We start from the raw sequence: 21795 nt of genomic DNA, 5'->3' as shown, positions 1-21795 counted from the left end.
CTGGGTACAGTGGCTCAAGCCTGTAATTGCAGCACTTTGGGAGGCTGGGGTGGGAGTATATCTTGAGATCAGGAGTTCAAGACCAGCCTGGGCAATATAGTGAGAACTTGTCTCTATAAAAAAAAAAATTAGCCAGGTGTGGTGGTGCTTGCCTGTAGTCCCAGCTATTAGGGAGGCTGAAGCAAAAGGATTGCTTGAGCCCAGGAGTTGGAGGCTGCAGTGAGCTAAAATTGTGCCACTGTACTCCAGCCTGACTGTACTCCAGCAAGACTCTGTCTAAAAATAAATAAGATATAAATCTTACTTCTCTTTCCTGATTAAAGTCCCACATGGCTTGCTATTGCCCTTGGATAAAAGTCACAAATATGGGTATTCAAAGCCCCATAAGTTCTACCCAGAACCTTCCTTCCCAGCCTCCCCTCTCTCCACGGCTGCCTTCCTGTGAGTCACTTCCTTCAGTTCCTTACATGCAGCATAATTTCTCACCTCAGGAACTTTGTACTTGCTGTTCCCTCTTCCTGGAACATCCATCCCCCACCCATTTCCCTGCTTGCTTAGCTAACTCCTCCTCAGCCTAGCTCTCAAGTCCTCCCTGATCCTCTGACAAGATGTTATGTTTTCCTCCCAGCACCCTTGCATTCTCCTGTTACAGCCCTAATCACAATTGCTGCAATTGGTTATTTTCCTCTCCTTGTAGACTGTGGCATTTGGAAAGGCAGGGCTTATGTGTGCTCTGTTCACCATTATATCCCCAGTGCCAAGCCCAATGCTGACATAGAGGGAGGACCCAGCCTGTTGCTGACATAGAGGGAGGACCCCATCTGTTGAAGAATGAATGAATGAATTGCTTCCTTCACATGTAATTATAGAAAATTACCTACACCTCTATGCTTGCTTTTTTTTTTCTTTTTCTTTTTCTTTTTTTTTTTTTTTTTTTTTTGGAGACAGTTTCGCACTTGTTGCCCAGGCTGGAGTGCAATGGTGCAATCTTGTCTCACTCCAACCTCTGCCGCCCGGCCCAGGCTCTATGCTTTAACCTAAAGACAAGGATTGTCAAGAAGTACATTCTAGGCTGGGCGTGGTGGCTCCCACCTGTACTCCCAGCAGTTTGGGAGGCCAAGGTGGACAGATCACCTGAGGTCAGGAATTCCAGACCAGCCTGGCCAGCATGGCGAAACCCTGTCTCTACTAAAACTACAAAAATTAGCTGGGCATGGTAGCAGATGCCTGTAATCCCAGTTACTCAGGAGGTTGAAGCAGGAGAATCGCTTGAACCCAGGAGGCAGAGGTAGCAGTAAGCTGAGATTGTACCACTGCACTACATTCTGGTCAACACAGCAAGACTCCATCTCAAAAATAAAAATAAATACAATTAATTATTAATTTTCAAAAATTCAAAAATAAGTGGCTAGGGCCAGGCGCGGTGGCTCATGCCTGTAATCCCAGCACTTTGGGAGGCCGAGGCAGGCAGATCACCTGAGGTCAGGGGTTCAAGACCAGCCTGACCAACATATTGAAACCTCATCTCTACTAAAAATACAAAAATTAGCCAGGTATGGTGGCACACACCCATAGTCCCAGCTACCAGGGAGGCTGAGGTGGGAGGATGGCTTGAGCAACAGGAGGCCAAGCCTGCAGTGAGCTGTGAGTGTACTACTGCACTCCAGCCTGTGTAATAGAGACCCTGACTCAAAAAAAATAAAAATTCCAAAAGTAAACTAAGGCTAGGCATAGTAGCTTATTCCTGTAATCCCAGAATTTTGAGAGGCTGAGTTAAGAGGATCATTTGAGCCCAGGAGTTTGAGATTATGGTAAGCTATGACCATGTCACTGTACTCTAGCCTGGGTAACAGAGCAAGACCCTGTCTCTAAAATATAAATAAAGAAAACAAAATAATAAATTATTGATATAATTCACTACATTAACAGAATAAAAGCTCCCCAAAAAGTACAATTATCTCCATGGATATGGAAAAAGCACTTGTCAAAAATTCTTAGTAAAATCTCCCAACAAATTAGAAATAGAAGGGTACTTTCTCAATCTGATAAAGGATATCTACAAAAACCTACAGCCAACATCATACTTAATGGTTATGGTTTCCTAGGCAACTCCATACACTGCAGAGGAGTTCAAATTGGCATAAACTTTGTGCAGAGCAATCTGGTAAGACAGCCAATCAGTCATGTGCTGTTTGCTCTCAGGTAAGATCAAAAACAAGGTAAAAAGGCTCACTATCTCCACACTAGTCAACATTTTACTACAGGTCTTAGCAAATACAAGCTAAGAAAAAGAAAGCCATAAAGCTCAGGAAAGAAAAACTGTCTCTATTCAGACATGGCATGATAGTACATGTAAAAAATAAAATCAACACATGGGCCTGGGACGGTGCCTCACACCTGTAATCCCAGCACTTTGGGAGGCTGAGGCAGGAGGATCACTTGAGGCCAGGGGTTCAAGATATCATCTCTGTGAAAAATGCAATAAATAAATAAATAAACACATGGAATTGTGACAACTGGGTATCATTTGGAGAAAATTAAGTTGGGTACATCCTCACAAATTACACTAGAAAAACTTTTTTTTTTTTTTGAGATGGAGTGTGGCTGTGTTACCCAGGCTGGAGTGTAGCGGCATGATCTGTGCTCACTGCAACCTCTGCCTCCTGGGTTCACGCGATTCTCCCACCTCAGTCTCCCAAGTAGGTTGGACTACAGATGTGTACCACCATGCCTGGCTAATTTTTGCAATTTTTGTAGAGATGGGTTTTCACCATGTTGTCCAGGCTGGTCTCGAACTCCTGACATCAGGTGATGCACCTGCCTCAGCCTCCCAAAGAGTTGGGATTACAGGCATAAGCCACAGTACCCGGCATAGGAAAAACACTTTTTAATAGATAATGAAATCAAAGGCACTAGAGGAAATCATGGGACAATTATAATTTGTATGTGAAGGCCTTTCCAGAAGAATAAGAAACTAATAAATACAACAATAAAAAAAACTTCTGCATATCTTATTGTAGAAGGTAAGGGGGAAATAACTGCATGGCTAAAATACAATAAGTAAAGTTAAATGGCAGAAATTGAGAAAAATATTTGTGACTCATACCACAGGCAAAAGGCCAATATCCTAATATAGAGAGACTCTATAGGGGAAAAGCCTACAATCCAAAAGAAAACAGGCATAGATGAAAAAGGAAATACCAAAAGCTCTCAAGCATATGAATATGAAAAGCTTCTCAATCTCACCCATAATGAAAGAATGAAAATTAAAAGCACCCTGAAATACCATTTTTATCAGTAAGATTGGCAAAGCTCAAGCTTTTTCTTTGGGAACAGGGTCTTGCCATGTGCCCAGGCTAGAGTGCTGTGGCTGTTCTTCACAGGTGCAATCACAGTGCCTTGAATTCCTGGGCTCAAGTGATCCTCCTGCATCAGCCTCCCCAGTAGCTGGAACTATAGGTGCACACCACCTTGCCTGGCTTCAAACACATTGTTAACATACTCATTGCGGAGGATATGGAGGAACAGGCACTTTTATACATTGCTAGTAGGACTATCAACTTGTACAAACTCTAAGGAAGACAATCTGACAACGTCCATCAAAATTACAAACACGTGGACCTTTTAACCCAGCAATCAGATTTCAAGAACTTTATCGTACAGGTGTGCTGCCCCAATGTGAAAGAAGGTTATTTGCTGAAGTATTTTTGAAATTCCAAAAGACCCAAAGTAACCTAAATGCTGGGCAGTTTGTTAATAAATTTGTTAAATTAGGGTATATTTACATCAGAGTTCTATGGCAGCATTAAACATGAGAAAACGATTTATCAAAGTTCGATATATAGAGGACCTTCATGTAGTTACCCTGAAGATACATTATGTTATTAGGCCGGGTGCTCATGTCTGTAATCCCAACACTTGAGGAGGTCAAGGCCGAAGGATCGCTTGGGTCCAGGAGTTCAAGACCATCCTGGGCAACAGAGTGAGACCAGGAGACCCTGTTTCCATATTTTTTTTAAAAAAGATATACTATGTTAATAAATAAGGTGCAGAACAGTTTTTTAGTAACCATTTGTGTATAAATGTGGAAAATATATGTATTTGCTTGGATACACATAAAATATCTTGGGAAGGATTTAGAAAAAATTAATATTTGATTGCTTCTGGAAAAGGCATCTAGATAGCTGACAGAAGGTTGGGAAGAAAATTTTCCATTACATATCCTTTTATACTTTTTGAATTTTGACCTACATGAGTGTTTACTTATACAAAAGATAATTATTTTATTTTTATTTTTTAGAGATGAGATGAGATCTAACTATGTTGCCCAGGCTAGAGTGCAATGGCTATTAAGGTGTGACTATTGCATACTGCAGCCTCAAACTCCTGGCCTCATGCAATCCTCCTGCCTCAGCCTCCCAAGTAGCTGGCCCTATAGGCATATACCACTGTGCCTGGCTAAAGAAAAGCTATTTTTTAAATAGGGTAGGAGAATGTAAAATGAAGTAGAAAACATTCATAGAAACCTGTTAGCTAAAAAATAGATTTAAAAAAAAAGCCTGTGTTTTTAAAAAATGTGCTGTCAAAATACCAGTGAAATTCTTCACAGAAATAAGAGGAAAAAATCATAAAATTCATATGGAACTGGAGAAGGTCCCAAATAGCCAAACCATTCCTGAGCAAAAAGAACAAAGCTGGAGGCATCACACTACCTGACTTCAAAACATACTGCAAGGCTATAGTAGTCAAAACAGCATGGACCAGGCATAGTGGCTCATATCTGTAATCCCAGCACTTTGGGAGGCTGAGGTGGATCACTTGAGGTCAGGAGTTCGATACCAGCCTAGCCAACATGACAAAACCCCATCTCTACTAAAAATACAAAAATTAGGTGGGTGTGGTGGCAGATGCCTGTAATTCCAGCTACTCGATAGGCTGAGGCAAGAGAACTGCTTGAACCCAGGAGGCGGAAGTTGCAGTGAGCCAAGACTGTACCACTGCACTCCAGCCTGGGTGAAAGAGTGAGACTGTCTCAAAAAACAAAATGAAACAAAGAGAAAACGCAGGATACTGACATAAAAACAGGCTCACAGACCAAGGAACAGAATAGAAACCCAGGCCAGGTGCAGTGGCTCACACCTCCGTTTAAAAAAAAAAAAAAAAAAAGTTAGAGAACCCAGAGATAAATCCACATATTTGCACCCAATGGATTTTCAATAAAAGCACTGAACATTCAGTGGGGAAAGGACAATATCTTCAATTAATGGTGATGGAATGGACACTTAGGTTGATTCCATATCTTGGCTTTGTGAACAGTGCTGCAATAAACATGGGCACATGGATCTCTTCGATAATGCTGATTTCTTTTCTTTTAGGTATACACCCAGCAGTGGGATTGCTGGATCACATGGTAGATCTATCACTAGTTTTCTGAGGAACCTCTATACTGATGGGAAGACCTACACTGGGAAAACTGGATAATCATAGGCAGAAAAATGAAACTAAACTCCCCCATCTCTCACCATATATAAAAATCAAATCAAAATGGATTAAAGGCTTAAATGTAAGACCTGAAACTATGAAACTATTAGAGAAAAACAGTGGGAAAACACTTCAGGATACTGGTCTGGGCAAAGATTTTTTGGGTAGGACCTCAAGGACAAAGGCAAGAAAAGCAAAAATAGATAAATGGGATTGCATCAAGCTAAAAATGCTTCTGCACAGCAAAGGAAACAATCAGCAGAGTGAAAAGACAACCTTCAGAATAGGAGAAAATATTTGCAAACCATGCATCTAACAAGGGATTAACAACTAGAATATGTAAGAAATTCAAAGAACTCCATAGCAAAAAAAAAAAAAATCTAATTTTTAAAATAGGCAAATGATCTGAAGAAGACATACAAACCCAACAGGCTGAGCAGCAGCTCACACCTGTAATCTCAGCACTTTGGGAAGCCACGGTGGGCAGATCACTCGAGGTCAGGAGTTCAAAACCAGCCTGGCCAACATAGCAAACCCTGTCTCCACTAAAAATACAAAAATTATACAAAAATTAGCCAGGTGTGGTGGTGCTGTAATTCTAGCTACTTGGGAGGCTGAGGCAGGAGGATCACTTGAACCCGGGAGGTGGAGGTTGTAGTGAGCTGAGATCATGCCACTGCACTCCAACTGAGGCAACAGAGCGAGACTGTCTCAAAAAAAGAAAAAAGGAAAGAAAGAAACTATGGTACATACACACAATGCCGTACTATTCAACCTTTAAAAAGAATGAAACTCTCATTTGCAGCAACACAGATGAAACTGGAGGTCATTATATTAAGTGAAAAAAGCCAGGCACAGAAAGACAAATATCACATGTTCTCACTCCTACGTGGGAGCTAAAAAAGGTGATCTCGTGGAGGTAGAGAGAAGAATGATGGTTACCAGAGGCTAGGAAGGGTAAGGGTGGGGGAAGAGGATGAAGAGTAGTTAATGGGTATAAAAATATGGTTAGATAAAAGGAGTATGTTCTAGTGTTTAACAAAGCTATTACTCATATGGAGTCAACTCATTCTTTAGACAGACAGAACCTGTCATGTGCCAGGCACAGAGTAAGGAGATATAAATAATGTGGTTCATCCCAGTGACAGGCATTCCAGACAAACCCTTGCCGCTCTGCTCATGTCCTCCACCATATTCCCCATCACCTCACTTGTACATGCTACCACGCTCCAGTCCAACTTCACAGAAAAAACGGATGCCACCAGGCATGAATTCCCACGGCTTTTCTCTTTTCCATCTCCAAACTTCTCCAAATTTTCAGCTAGGCTCACATCCTTTTAAAAAAATAAAATAAAATAGGCCAGGTGCGGTGGCTCACGCCTGTAATCCCGGCACTTTGGGAGGCCAAGGCAGGTGGATCACTTGAGGTCAGGAGTTTGAGACCAGCCTGGCCAACAAGGTGAAACCCCATCTCTACTAAAAATGCAAAAAATTAGCCAGGCGTAGTGGCACACGTCTGTAATCCCAGCTACTTGGAAGCCTGAGGCAGGAGAATCGCTTGAACCCAGGAGGCAGAGGTGGCAATAAGATGAGATCATGCCACTGCACTCCAGCCTGGGTAAAAGGGCAAGACTCGAGCTCAAAAAATAAAAATAAAAAATGAATAGTGACGAGGTCTCATTATATCACCCAGGTTGGTCTCGATCTCCTGGGCTCAAGCAATCCTCCCACCTCAGCCTCCCAAAGTGGTGGGATCACAGGTGTGAATCATTGCACCCATCCTTCTTTCTACCTCCAAGGAAAACATGGCTTTCCTTTTCCTTCCTGGGTCCTTGAGACTCTGTTCCCTTCTCTACCTTGTTTTACCAATGATCTCATCCTTCATATATTTTTAATTTCTTTCTAATGACTAGCTCCTTTCCGTCAATTGAAACATATTCAAGTATGTACAATCTAGAAAATTATTCCCATCATCTTCCTTCCCTCAATATACCCCTACATCTGCTATTCTCCTTAACCTGCCATCTTCTTGAAAACTCATGCCATAGTCTCTGATGATATGTGTTTACTCCAGTTCACACCTCAGGTCATTGGAGTTTGACTAATGTCCCCACTAATCTACTAAAACTTTTCTTCCTAAATGTATCTGTTAGGGCTTGGCAGAGCAGTTCACACCCATAATCTCAGCACTTTGGGAGGCAGGAGGATACTTTGAGGCCAGGAGTTCAAGACCAGCCTGGTCAACATTGTGAAACCCTGTGTCCATCTAAAAAAATCAATCAGTTGATCAATCTATATATCTTTTAGGAATACTTTTTGGCTGCAAATAAGAGAACGTTCAACCAGCAATGGTTTAAACAAACAGTACGTAGGATCTTATATGACATGCCCAGAAGTAGGTCATTGCTGGCAATACTTAACAGATGACAGCGCTCTGGGTTGATATCCCAGAAATCCTCTTGACTTTCTAATCGTGCTCATAACAAAGCTAAATATCATATCCTCATGCAACCGCATTCCAAGGCAGGAGACCTGAAAAGTGGTTCAGTGAACGGAATTTCCCTGCATGTACCCGATTGTCAGCATGGAGGAAAAGCTTTCCTAGATGCTCTTACATAAACCTTACCCTTATCCCTCTGCTATGATCTGAAGGTTTATTTCCCTCCAACAGTCTTATGCTGAAACCTAATCACCAAGGTGATGGTATTGGAAGGTGGGGTCTCTAGCAGGTGATTCCATCATGAGAGCTCCACCCTAGTCAATGAGATTGGTGTCCTTATGAAAGAGGCTTCAGAGAGCTTCCTCCCACTTCCACTCCTCCCCCAAGTGAGAACACAGCAAGATGCCATCTTGAAAGCAGAGAGCAAAAAAAAAAACAAAAAGAAAATAAACAAACAAAAAAAAGAAAGCAGAGAGCAAGCCTTTACCAGACACCAAATCTCCCAGAACCTTGATCTTTACTTTCCAGCCTCCACGAGTGTGAACAATAAATTTCTATTATTTATTTATTCAGATGGAGTCTGTTACCCAGGCTGGAGTGCAGTGGCACAATCTCAGCTCACTACAACCTCCACCTCCCAGGTTAAAGTGATCTTCCCACCTCAGCCTCCCAAGTAGCTGGGACTACAGGCATGTGCCACCACACCTGGCTCATTTTGGTTTTTTGGGTTTTTTTTTTTTTTTTTTGAGACCAAGTCTTGTTCTGTCGCCCAGGCTGGAGTGCAGTGGCACAATCTCGGCTCACTGCAAACTCCACCTCCCGGGTTCAAGCTATTCTCCTGCCTCAGCCTCCCAAGTAGCTGGGACTATAAGCGTCCACCACCACACCCAGCTAATTTTTTCTATTTTTAGTATAGACAGGGTTTCACCATGTTAGCCAGGATGGTCTCGATCTCCTGACCTCGTGATCCGCCCACCTCGACCTCCCAAAGTGCTGGGATTACAGGCATGAGCCACTGCGCCCGGCCTCATTTTTGTATTTTTAGTAGAGACAAGGTTTCACCATGCTACTCAGGCTAATCACAAACTCCTGACCTCAAGTGATCCGCCCACCTTGGCCTCCCAAAGTGCTAGGATTACAGGCATGAGCACCTGGCCCAAATTTCTATTATAAACTACCCAGTCTGTGATATTCTGTTATAGCTGCACAAGCGAACTAAGACAAGGCCCTTCTTGACAGGTTTATAGTTCCTACCACTCCCAGAGGTAGAACTGGATGACTATTGGTGCTCTGACACATTCTGTACCATTTTGCTCTCACTTCTTTGCTCATGCTATTTGCCAAATGTGGGATGCCTTTCTTCTCATCTTCTAATCATCCTTCACAACTTAGCTCAAATACAACTTCTACTGGGAAGCCTTTACCTACCTACCCACAAAGGGCGCTAATCACGGATTCCTTGGAATCCTAGAGCTCTTTGTATAACTTTTCATGTTGCACATACCACACTGTGTTGTAATTATTTGGACGGATGTCCTCTTCTACCACACTGAACTATTTGGGAAGATATAGCATGGTAGTCATTAATTTGCTGTACATACAATATGTCCACTTGAAGTTAATATTATACCATTCATATACAATTTAGAAAATTTATCACAGTAGGTGGGGCACGGTGGCTCACACCTGTAATTCCAGCACTTTGGGAGGCCGAGGCGGGTGGATCACGAGGTCAGGAGATCGAGACCACCCTAATACGGTGAAACCCTGGCTCTACTAAAAATACAAAAAATTAGCCAGGCGTGGTGGCGGGCACCTGTAGTCCCAGCTACTCAGGAGGCTGAGGCAGGAGAATGGCGTGAACCCGGGAGGCAGAGCTTGCAGTGAGCCGAGATCGTGCAACCGTACTCCAACCTGGGAGACAGCGAGACTCTGTCTCGAAAAAAAAAAAAAAAAGAAAGAAAATTTATCACAGTAAACGTCCATTTACCCCTCTCCTATCCTTTATACTATGATGGTGATATATAGCGCATTTATTTGTTATAAACCCCACAAGACAATGTTATAATTTGGGTTTTAAATAGTTAATATGTATTTTAAAGAAATTTCTGTTGGTCAGGCGCGGTGGCTCATGCCTGTAATCCCAGCACTTTGGGAGACCAAGGTGGGTGGATCACCTGAGGTTGGCATTTCGAGACCAGCCTGACCATCATGGAGAAACCCCGGCTCTACTAAAAATACAAAAAAAGTAAGCCAGGCATGGTGGTGTCTGCCTGTAATCCCAGCTACTCGGGAAGCTGAGGCAGGAGAATCGCTTGAACCTGGGAGGTGAAGGTTTTGGTGAGCCGAGATCACACCATTGCACTCCAGCCTGGGCAACAAGAGCAAAACTCCGTCTCAAAAACAAAAAAATTGTTTTGTCTTCACCCACACATTGACCATAGTTTTACCTAACATATCCTGATAAAGACCTCACTTGGTTCACATTCGTATTAGCTTCTATAGCTATGTCACAACTTACCACAAACTTAGTGGGTTAAAAATCTCAAAAACATATTACCTTACAGTTCTAGAAGCCAGACGTCTAAAATGTGTCTGCAGGGCTTTATTCCTTTTGGAGGCTCTGGGTGAGCCTGTTTCCTTGCCTTTTATGCTACCAGAGGCTACCTTCATTCCTTGTCTCACAGCGGTCCTCCATCTTCAGAGCCAGCTGTATGGCATCTTCTCTCTCTCCAGCCTCCCACCTCCTTCTTATAAAATCCTGTGATTACATCAGGCCTACTCTAATTAGCCAAAATAATCTCTCCAGCTCAAGACCCTTAATTTAGCCAGGTACAGTGGCTCACACCTGTAATCTCAACACTTCAGGAGGTCAAGGAGGGAGAATTGCTTCAGCTCAGGAGTTTGGGACCAGCCTGGGCAACATGCCATCTTTAAAAATAAAATTTGGGCCAGGTGCAGTGGCTCACACCTGTAATCCCAGCCCTTAGGGAGGCCAAGGGAGGTGGATCACTTGAGGTCAGAAGTTTGAGAACAGTCTGGCCAACATGGCGAAACCCCGACCCTACTAAAACTACAAAAATTAGCCGGGCGTGGTGGTGGACATCTGTAATCCCAGCTACTAAGGAGGCTGAGGCAGGGAAATTACTTGAACTCAGGAGACAGAGGTTGCAGTGAGCTGAGATCATGCTACTGCACTCCAGCCTGAGCGACAGAGCAAGACTTCATCTCTAAATAAATAAATTGAAAAACAAAGACCCTTAATTTAGTTACATCTGAGACGTTCCTTTTACTACCTAAGGTGACATTCACAGATGGGGGATTAGGATGTGGATATCTTTGGGAAGACATTAATCAGCCTAGTATTATTCACAACATTTATCACTAGTATCTAGCACAGTAACAAAGATACATAGAAGGTGGTTGATAAATGTGCATCAATTAAATACATCTTTGCTAAAAAGTGGTCTGATGACCGTTAGTATTAGCATCACATGGGAGCTTGTTAAAATGTAGAACTCTGGCCCACCCCAAACATACTGAATCAAAATCTGCATTTTTAACAAGATCCCCAGGTGATTCTTATGCACAGTAAAGTATGAGACATACTGAATTAAATGATCTCATCTAACAGTTAAAATAACAATAGAAACAATATATTAAGCATCTGTAACAGATACTTTGCGTGTCTTCATGTGCTCTGACCCACCTCTAATTTCAGCCATGGCTGCATTAAAGATTGCTGGGAGAGTGCAGATTTCTGGCTGACTCCCTCCTCCAGTGTGTACTTTCTGCCCCAGGGACTTCACCAAAGGTATGAGAAGCTAGTGCAAGGGACAACACTCCTGGGACAACCCTTCACCAGTGAGGGCCCGGTGCTGGAGGGCAAATCCCTCTGTCTCCCATTCTTGGGATGGGCAATTCTAAGAAGCATTTCTATATCAGAGATTTTAATAATGCTCATGATGGTCACAGTGGCTCACACCTGTAATCCCAGCACTTTGGGAGGCTGAGGCAGGTGGATCACCATCTCTACTAAAAATACAAAAATTAGCTGGGCATGGCACGCTTGTAATCCCAGCTACTCAGGAGGCTGACGCATGAGAATTGCTTGAACCCGGGAGGCGGAGGTGGCAGTGAGCCGAGATCGTGCCACTGCACTCCAGCCTCAGTGACAGAGCTACAATCCATCTCAAAAATAAAGAAATAAAAGAAAAAATAATGCTCCCAAATATTGGCTTTTCTTCCTTCCCTGTGTCACTCTTCTTGCTCCCTCACCCCTGCTTCCTGGGATCACCTCCCAAATAAACCACTTGTCCCCAAGTCTTTGTCTTCAGCTTGGCTTTCCTGGCAATCTAAACCAAAGCAGTGTTTATTAAATACCAGGCACTCTACCATGAGTTTTATATGATTTATCTCATTTTATACTCACAACAACACTGTATTTCTGCCCTATTTTTACCCTCTTTCAGATGAAAACACTTTAAAAGCAGTTAAGTAATTTGCCCAGTTTCACAGAACTAATGTAGGACAGAACTGAAATGCTAGAGTCCAGGCAGCTTGACCCTGGGGTTTGTGTACTTCCTCAGCAAGTGCCTCCTCATGAGAACACACTGAGTCTTACATTTACATAGTATTTTCCAGATTTAAACTGAAAAGAATAAATCTCGTCATTCTCTAAACTGCTGGTCAACTGAAAGGAGAAATGGACTAGAAGTCCCCAGTAATACTGAAGACTAAACTTAAGCATAAAGCAAGTTCATCTCCGGTGGCCATGGAGAGAAACAGTGAACGAAGTGGATGGAGCATGCCGCAGAGGACCAGTGGGTTGGTTGCAGAGGCATAGTGGGAAGAAGGATGAGTTCTTCCTTTCTAAGAACATCCCATCTGCCATACCTTCCCGATGTAACTCAGGAGAAGGAGATCCACCTCCAGATCCAGGAGTACCTCCCAACCAGGACAGACCTCTCTTAGGAGGGGACATGTGAGCAAAGGCTCAGCGAAGGTCAGGGTGTGAGCCATGCTGAGATCTTGGAGAAGGGCATTCCAGGTAGAAGGAAGAGCCACTGTGAATGCTTATGAGACAGGAGTCCAGCTGGTTAGTTCTCAGATGAGCAAGGCGGGTAGTGGGGCTGGAGCGGAGTGAGGAATGGAGTACAGTAGGGGAGATCAGGACGTCTCCTTTCGGGCTCACAAGGAGGCTTACTCCACTGTGAGGACAGCAGCAATTTCTCTGAGTGAGACTAGAGTCACAGCTGTATTTTGAGCAGAAGAGTGCTGTGACCTGACATGTATTTTAAGAAGAGCACTTAGCTCTTAGCAGTTGTGTTGAGAAGAGAAGCAAGGTCAAGGGTGGAGGCAGGCAGAGCAGCTAGAAGGTTCCTGCAGTTATCAAGGCAAGAGAGGAAGGGACAGAAGGTGAGAAGGGCCAGTTTATGGAGATATTTGGAACACAGGACTAATAGGAGTTCTTGATGGATGATTAGCTATGGGTTACAGGTATCCATTTAAAAGAGGGATGAAGGATAACTCATTGGTTTTTGTCCTGAGCAACCAGAACACAGGAGTGTCTCTATCTAACATGGGAAACGCTGCCAATAGAGTCATGCATTGGGAGGGAATTATCGGCAGTTCAATTTTAATATGTTGAGTTGGAGATGCCCATCATATATTCAAGTAGAAATGATGACTAGATAGTTGGATGGTCATGTGTGAAGCTCAAGAGACAGGTATGGGCCGGGCACGGTGGCTCATGCCTGTAACCCCAGCACTTTGGGAGGCCAAGGCAGGTGGATCACTTGAGGTCAGGAGTTTGAGACAAGCCTGGCCAACATGGCAAAACCTTGTCTCTACTAAAAATACAAAAATTAGCCGGGAATGGTGCTGAGTGCCTGTTATCCCAGCTACTTGGGAGGCTAAGACACATGAATCTCTTGAACTCAGGAGGCAGAGGTTGCAGTGACCTGAGATCACGCCACTGCACTCCAGCCTGGATGAGAGAGCAAGCCTCCAAAAAAAAAAAAAAGAAAAGAAAAAAAGAAAGAAAGAGGTGTGAATTGAAGATAAAAATTGGGTAATCCCTGGCATGTAAAAGGTATTAAAGCCTGTCACCCAAGCTGGAATGCAGTGGTGCAGTCATAGATTATGGCAGCCTCAAATTCCAGGGCTAAAGCAATCCTCCCACCTTGGCCTTCCAAGGTGTTGGGATTATGGGCGTGAGCCACGGCACCAGCCTTGAAGGTATTAAAGCCTTGAGGCTGCATGAAACCACGAGGGGAGTGAGTATGGATGTGGAAGAGAGACAAGGACAAGGCTCCAGGTCAACTCGAGTTTAAGACAGCATGGAGAGGCAGGGAGCGGTGGTTCATGCCTGTAATCCCAGCACTTTGGGAGGCTAAGACAGGCGGATCACCTGAAGTCAGGAATTCGAGATCGGCCTGACCAACGTGGTGAAACCCCATCTCTACCAAAAATAGAAAACTTAGCCGGGCATGGTGGCACATGCATGTAATCCCAGCTACTCAGGAGGCTGAGGCAGGAGAATCGCTTGAACCTGGGAGGTGGAGGTTGCAGTGAACTGCTGAGATTGTACCACTGCACTCCAGCCTGGGTGACAAGAGTGAAACTCTGTCCAAAAAAAAAAGAGCCAGGAGAAGAACTGAAAGTAGCAAAGAAGAAAAAGAAGGAATCCACCTCTCTTCCTTTTCTTCTCTTGGCTTCTAGGATACCATAGTCTCTCTTTTCCTCTAGTTCACTGTCCAATCCTTAGTCTTCTTTGCTGTGATGTGAAGTGAAATAACTGCCCAATAGATTTGGCATCATGGAGGTCATCCGTGATCCTGAGCAGTTTCAGTCCAGTGACAGAAATGAATGTCTGGCACGGGATCAAGGGAGAACAGGAAGGTCGGACATGGTGGCTCACGCCTGTAATCCCAGCACTTTGGGAAGCTGAGGCGGGTGGATTACCTGAAGTCAGGAGTTAGAGACCAGCCTGGCCAATATGACGAAACCGCGTCTCTACTAAAAACATAAAAATTAACCAGGCGTAGTGGTGCATGCCTGTAGTCCCAGCTACTCGGGAGGCTGAGGTGGGAGAATCACTTGAACCCGGAAGGCGGAGGTTGCAGTGAGCTGAGATCACACCATTGCACTCCAGCGTGAGCGACAGAGTGAGACTCCATCTCAAAAATAAAGATAAAAATAAAAAGAGAACAGGGGTGTGCACATACAGACAGTACATAGAGGTAACTTTGAGATGTCTGCATACAAGGAAGATGGCAAATGGAGTAACAGTGCAGGAGGATATGGGGTCAAGGCGTCACACACACACAAGTATACATAGAAAGACAGGAGGGAGGACACTTTTTTGTGCTGAAGTGAATGATTTAGAATAGAGCAACAACTAGATAAGCAAGAGATGGGGTCATTTTAGAAACAGTCATTAAATAGCCCAGAGGGGAAGGGAACCTGGTGCCACATGGGAGGATTTGCCTTAGACAGGAGCAGGAACAGTGTATCAGGTGACAAGTGGGAAGGCAGCCTCTGGGTGGAGAGGTAGGTAGGATGGAAGCTATGATGGTAGGAAGAGGAGGTAGTTCTTGTCAAATTGCTTTTATTTTCTCAGTAAAATAAGCAGCAAGTTTCTCAGCTCAGAGTGAGGAAGGGAGGAGTGTTGGAAGTTTGAAGAGAGAAGGTGCAATGTAGTCATTTCAGGGTGCGGGAAAGTAAACTGACGAGGGAAATGCACACGGACAGTGTTGAGAGCCCACTCGAGATGGATGATCATAAATTTAGAGTGACAACAGTTAGCCCTGTCATTTTTGTCCAGTGTGTTAAGCTGGACGGAATCAAGAGTTTGGCCAGATGGTCCCAGGAATGAGAAAGTAGGGGGAGGTGCATGCAAAGGAATGATACAATGACAGACCATGAAATCTTAAGCTGGGTAGGAGAGATGTAAGAATGAAATGCCAATGACAGACGGTGAAAAAGTAGACTGGAAGTCAAAATAAGGTCAAAGAATTGTTCAAATGTGGTTATTTGAGCAAATAAGCTGGGAGAGAAAGAGGTGTTGGTCAGGAAAGAGGATGATGGTCAGAGGTGGTGCTGTTATTTGGTGATGAAAAGATTGAGGATACCCACATGACAGTGGGGTGGAGGAAAACAAGGATTGCAGTTCAGGTACTAGGGTTTCAGATAGGCCATTAATCTACTGGGATGCTAAATTAACCAAAAATGTTAATAGGAGTTGGGTGGAGGTTGGGGACTGTGAGTCAGGTGCTAGAATCTTCGGAGAATGAGGAGGAGTGCAGGAGAGCCTGCAGATGACAGCCACAAAGCGGAGGTGGTATAGTCTGATGGCAGGTACTTCAAAGCAGCTGGGGTGGAGGGGGAAGAAAGAAAGAGTCTAACTTGGGGAATAATTCTCCTGCCAAAGGTTTGTTCTGAATTCCACTCTCTAGTATCTCATCAAGCTTCCTTCCCTCTTTTGGCAGCTGAGAGGCCATCCAGGGTAAGGATTTTTCCAGGGTCGTGGGGTCAGAAGGAAACCAGCAAACAGTCAGGACTTTTATTCTCTCTTCTCTGCTACCAAAATACCAAGGCAGTGTTTTGGATATTTAAAAGAACATTGTAAATGTCCTTGTTTGTTTCTGTCTCTGTGCAACACTGTTCTGGGAAGGACAGGGAGCTGGTAACCATGGCAGTGGAGCAGAGGGTGGTGGTGAAGAGGTGGTTTTTAAATGGGGTGAACTTCAGGCAGGCAGCACCCAGAGCTGGAACCCCCACGGCCTCCTTGGAGTTCTTTGTTCATTCAGCTTACTTAGGGAGAGAGGCTGCATTCTTCCCCGCTGGGAAGCAAGCTTTGAAAGGAAAGGTTTTGCCAGACTCCATAAGGAGAGGGTGTGTCCCTAGGAGCAGGTTTTGGGGTTATGCCTGAAAACCTTGGTCGGCAGGGAACTTTGGGCACCCTGTTACGAACAGGACAGTCTCTGATGGCAAAGAAGCCAGCTCTGCAGCATCCTGGATGCAGAGTTCTTACACACCGTTAGCTGTCTCACCACTTCTCCCTGGACAGGTGGCCACTCGCGGGGGTGGCCCAGAATCCTGGCCAAAAAAGACAGCCAGGCAGGGCCCCCACAGGAAGGTAGCTGGCAGGGGAGCCAGGAGGAGAGGAAGGAGGAGGGAAGCAGTCACCTCTTCCACGTTCCTGGATAGGGAGCCCCAGGACCCTTTTCAGGACGAAGAAGTGCCCCCAAACAAGCGGACACAGGGCAAGGCAGGACAGGACAGGGCAAACCTGGGGCAAAGCTCGGGGCCAGGGAAGTCCCATGACTGCAGTGTTCAGCTGCAGGTTTCCCAGCTGCTCTGGGCGGGAAGCAGCGCTGGGAGATGGGGGCGGGGAGAAGGGAGGGGAAAAGAGGAGGAGGGAAGTAAACAGGAGACCACAGAGAGAGCCAGTTCCCGGCGTTCAGAGAACACTAGCCGCCTCCGGTCCCCGGTGGGTGGCTGTATGTGTGGAAATGAAACTGGGAGGAGGAGGGAGAGAGGGAAGCGCAGGCACGCACTTCTCGGCTGTCATCCACCTTGCCTCTCCCGACCCTCCAGCCCACTCCCCACCGGGGTAGGGGGTTGGGGGAGGTGGGAGGGAAACGGTTCAGCAAACGCTCACCCCCAAGTACCAGTAGCTGGTTCAGCTGTCGGTGAATCAGACACTGTCTCAGCAGCTCGTCACCTGCGCTCGGGAAGGGAACAGAGGGCAACCTTGTAACTTGGGAGGGGGAGGTTGGGAAAGTGCAGGATCCAGCACTGGGCCTGGGCCTGGGCGTAGGGGTGACGCCTACGGCTCGGAAAAGAGATATCCACCTCCCAACACCCACACACGTCTCGACCCAGCACCCGGACGCCGAGTAGAGGGGGTGGGACAGGAGCATGGGGGCCCTACAGAAGGGGGAACTGCAAGCAGGGGAGGGGAGAAGAATGGGGTGGGGGTGTTCTGCGGCGCGAAGCGCTGGGGGCGGGGTGGGCGCGGCCGCGGCCGCGGCCACGGGGAGAGCTGCTGCCCGGTGCCTGCCCGCGCGGGGTTATGCGAGGTAACCGCGCGGAGAGGAGGAGGGAGGCGGCGGGGGCCGCGGGCCGGGGTGTCTGGCACTCGTTGGACAAAGAGATGATGAAACGTGAGCGCTATATTTACCAAGGGGGTGGAGACGGGGCGGGGGGGCGGGGAGTAAAAAGGACAAACTGTTCCACAACAACCACAGGAAACACAGCCCATCTGACTCACTGGGAGGGCAGCACCGACCCCCTCGCAGGCTTATCCTGGAGGCAGACGCGGGGCGCGGGTGCTCCCGGGACCGGACCGAACCTGGGCACTACGGCTGGGGCTGAGTTGATTTATAAATAAAGGCACATTCGATCCAAGAGTGCGTGTGTGCGTGCGTGTGGTTCTTGTGGGGTAGGGGAGAGCACGGAATGGCAGGAATCTTTCCTAACCCCTTGGCCGGGCCATCGCGGGAGAGATCTGCCTGCAAACTCTGGGAGCACAATTCCTGCAAAGTCATCTCCTCCCGCACAGCCTGGCCGGCCTGCCCGCCCCGCCCCGCCCGGGGAGAGCAGCACCCGCCTCCCCCACTCCCTCCCCACTCCCGCAGCCCTTGGAGTTGGGGTGCGGTGCGGTGCTGGCTATGTTTAGAAGCTGATGTCATCTCGACACCCTACTCTGCAGTGTTCCCAGGAGGACCGCAGGGCAGGTTTTCCTCTTCCTCGCGGGCGTGGGGGATGGAAGGTGGCCAAGGTGGCCTGCCCTCTCCCCAACACACTCACCCCACACCCATCTACCCGGGAGATTAAAAGAAAAAAATGCAACACCGCCAGAGTTATGAAACAGAGTGGCGGGGGCGGTACGTGCACGCGGAGAGCGCAAAGCAAGGGCCCGGGCCGCACGGGGCTCCCCCCGGGTCCCCACCCACTCCCAGCCCCGCGCTCCCGGGTGCAGGGGCTAATTTCAAGGTTAGCTCACGTGGGCGTGGGCGCCCGGAGCTCCTTGCACGAGTTTGGGGCGGGTTCCTTGTCCCCCAATCTAGGGCAGTTTGTTCAACTGCAGTAAAGGGAGCTTGATGTTCCAGCAGGGAAGGGATTTCTGAGAACTGGGACTGTCCTCAGATGAACTCGCCTCCTCAGGCTGCTGCGGCGGCGGCCGCCTGCGGAAGACTTTTTAAAAGGGCGATGCCAGGCCGGGCCGCGCGGTCCGCGAGTGGCTGAGTCGCCCGCCAGTCCGCGGCCGGAGCCGAGCGCCCGCCCCCGAGCGCGGGTGATTCACCGACTGCCGCGCTGGGCCGGTCGGAGCGCGGGGGGCTGCGAGCTAAACTTATCCTCCTGCATATGCATGAACGGGCGGCCTTTCTGCGCTGCAGAGGAGGGCTGGAGTTTTGCGGAAGGCTGCTAAGTGGGGCAGGAGCAAAGTAGGGCGGCGTGCAAGTTTTCGCGCTTGCCTGAGCTCCCTTCCCCCTCTAGCCCCTGGGGTGTTAACTGTCATTATGGCCACGGGCGTTCCACCAGATCGGGCTTTACCTGATTGTATTTCAAAATCCAGGAACATCGCCATTGTTGGAAGCCTTATCCCTTTAGCCCCGCCTCTCCCCTCCTCAAGCTCGTCTGCTTCCCTAATTCCCCTTCTTTCACCAAAATGAACACTGGTTTCCTCCACATATGTTCCGTGTGCCTAGGTGGGGTCGCTGGAGCCGGAGGGGCTGGGCCCTGAAAGGGAGAGGTCTGGATCAAGCCCAGAATGAGGTCCAACACGTGATCCTCTACCCCCAGTGGGCCATCTGTTCTCCTCCTTCCTTCCCGCCTGGAGGCTGGCAGTTCTGCCCGGCACGGTCCACGTTTCCCAGCAGGAATGAGTGAGAAAAGCCAGAATTGGCAGAACCCAATACCTACAGAGTGTGATTTTAGCCTGAACTTCCCTGGTCCTTGAGCAGGGGTGACACCCGGCAATCTGTATTTTAAATCGAGCGCCAGGTGATTAGCTCCACCCTGCAAGGTGGGGAAACCCTGCCTTGGGGCACAGTTTGAATAAAAATCTCCAGGGGAGGGGCCTGGGAATCTGTGATGCATATGCCAGGAAATACCTTACTCCCCTCTAGGGTGAAAAATTTACCTTGGGCCAGGCGCGGTGGCTCACGCCTGTAATTCCAGCGCTTTGGGCGGCCGAGGCGGGCGGATCACCTGAGGTCAGGAGTTCGAGACCGGCCTGGCCAACATGGCGAAATCCCATCTCTACCAAAAATACAAAAATTAGCCGGGCATTGTGGTGCATGCCTGTAATCCCAGTTACTGGGGAGGCTGAGGCAGGAGAATCGCTTGAACCCGGGAGGCGGGGTTTGTTGCAGTGAGCCGAGATTGTGCCATTGCACACCAGCCTGGACGACAGAGCGAGACTGTCTCTCAAAAATAAATAAATAAATAAATATATAATAAAATTTGCCAGGGAAAAAGAATAGGTTATTTGAACCTCCATTCCACTTTCTACGAACCAGCTTGAAGAAAGAAAAATCGAGACCATAAAATTAAGGAAGGGATTTTGAACATTTATATTTGTGTCTGCTATCCATTAAATGTTGATTTAAGGTTTTCTGACCTTCACTGCCATAAAGAGCAGTATTTCTAGATGTACAGCAGATGAGATGGTATTTAAAGAACCCAAGTCTTGCTCCAGTTTTTTTCTCTAGGTTTTTTTTTTTCTTTAGATTCCTTGAGGTGTTTGGAGTTTGGGAGGAACTACTGGAGATGTATTAATCTAATCCCATCGATTTACAGATAAGGAAATAGCTCCTAGAGGTTGCCTGAGGTTACAGAGTTTATCTCAGACCCAGAGGCCAGTTCCTCACAGTGGTCTACAACCCTGAAAGAAACAGCTGACTGTAGGCACTACTGCTTATTAGAGCTAATAATGATAATACTGTAATTATTTTAGGATGCACAGAAAACAAGGCTTATATATTCTGGCTACAGGCACATAAGCCATTGTTTTGAGAACTTGGATAGTAAAGCAAATTGTTAGGCAGAATTTAGAGAGGAAAGCATAAACTAGAAGCACACTTACAGTCTGAATTTTCATGCTCCTTCCGGTTGGTTTGTGTGGATTTGAAAATGTGTATTTATAAAGACTAACTTGGGGGAAAACAGAGCTCTTACATCTATGTGGCATAATATATACTTCAGTGATATATTATTTTAATTGGGAATGATTCATATTAATTTGGGATCGTTTATTTTGCCAACATTTAATTGGGACAACCACATGCTGGCAAAACAGCCCAAGCTGGGTTTTAATCGTAAAACTATTATAAAACACATTCCAACACCCTCAAGGAAACTTCACTGTTGAAAATACAAGAAAAAAAATCCTGACATAGAAATTATTATTTGCTGATATGTTATTTTATATATATGTTTTTAACATATAAACTTCATGGAGGACAGAGTCTCTTTTCATTTCTGTATTCCCGCATGCCCAGCTCATTGCCAGGAACATAAATACTGGAGAATGAATGAGTGGAAAAGGAGAAAAAAGAGAAAGCATTCTACAGTTCTAGAATTGCTGGGTTTAAAAAGATAATTCTAAATCAAGTCAAGCAGCAGTTATGTTTGTAAATGTGTGAGAAATTCATGTGGATGAAATCTCAGTTTTCTTTTATTACTTTCTTTTATAATTCTGAAATGAGTGAGTTTGGAGAATTCAGTGTTTATGTCCAGTTCAAACAAAGTGAAAGTAAAGTGAATTAAAGAAAAGCTGGCAAGGAGTAAGGAAAGGAAAAGTTTATATTTTTAAAAAACCTAAAGTGATTGATGTATTCAAATTCCTGGATTATATAATC

At 46.1% G+C, this 21795-nt stretch overlaps 1 long non-coding RNA gene across 3 annotated transcripts in view; it reads right to left on the bottom strand.

Annotated features, from left to right (window-relative positions):
- LOC102134749 (uncharacterized) overlaps positions 1-21795 on the bottom strand; it is a 54444-nt gene that overhangs the window by 29927 nt on the left and 2722 nt on the right. The window contains exon 1 of one of the 3 annotated variants that reach the window (XR_010581603.2): positions 17589-17682. The exons of 1 other annotated variant lie outside the window; for it this stretch is intronic. This is a non-coding gene — a long non-coding RNA (uncharacterized lncRNA). Of the gene's footprint in view, positions 1-10481; positions 10649-17588; positions 17683-21795 lie in introns of those variants that run through there. One more of the 3 variants, XR_006692865.3, reaches the window with a different exon arrangement.

The sequence above is a fragment of the Macaca fascicularis genome, chromosome 15, assembly GCF_037993035.2.
Source record: "Macaca fascicularis isolate 582-1 chromosome 15, T2T-MFA8v1.1".
Taxonomy (NCBI): domain Eukaryota; kingdom Metazoa; phylum Chordata; class Mammalia; order Primates; family Cercopithecidae; genus Macaca; species Macaca fascicularis.
Note: the sequence above shows the minus strand (reverse complement) of the source record. Positions and strands in the feature narration are given on the sequence as shown.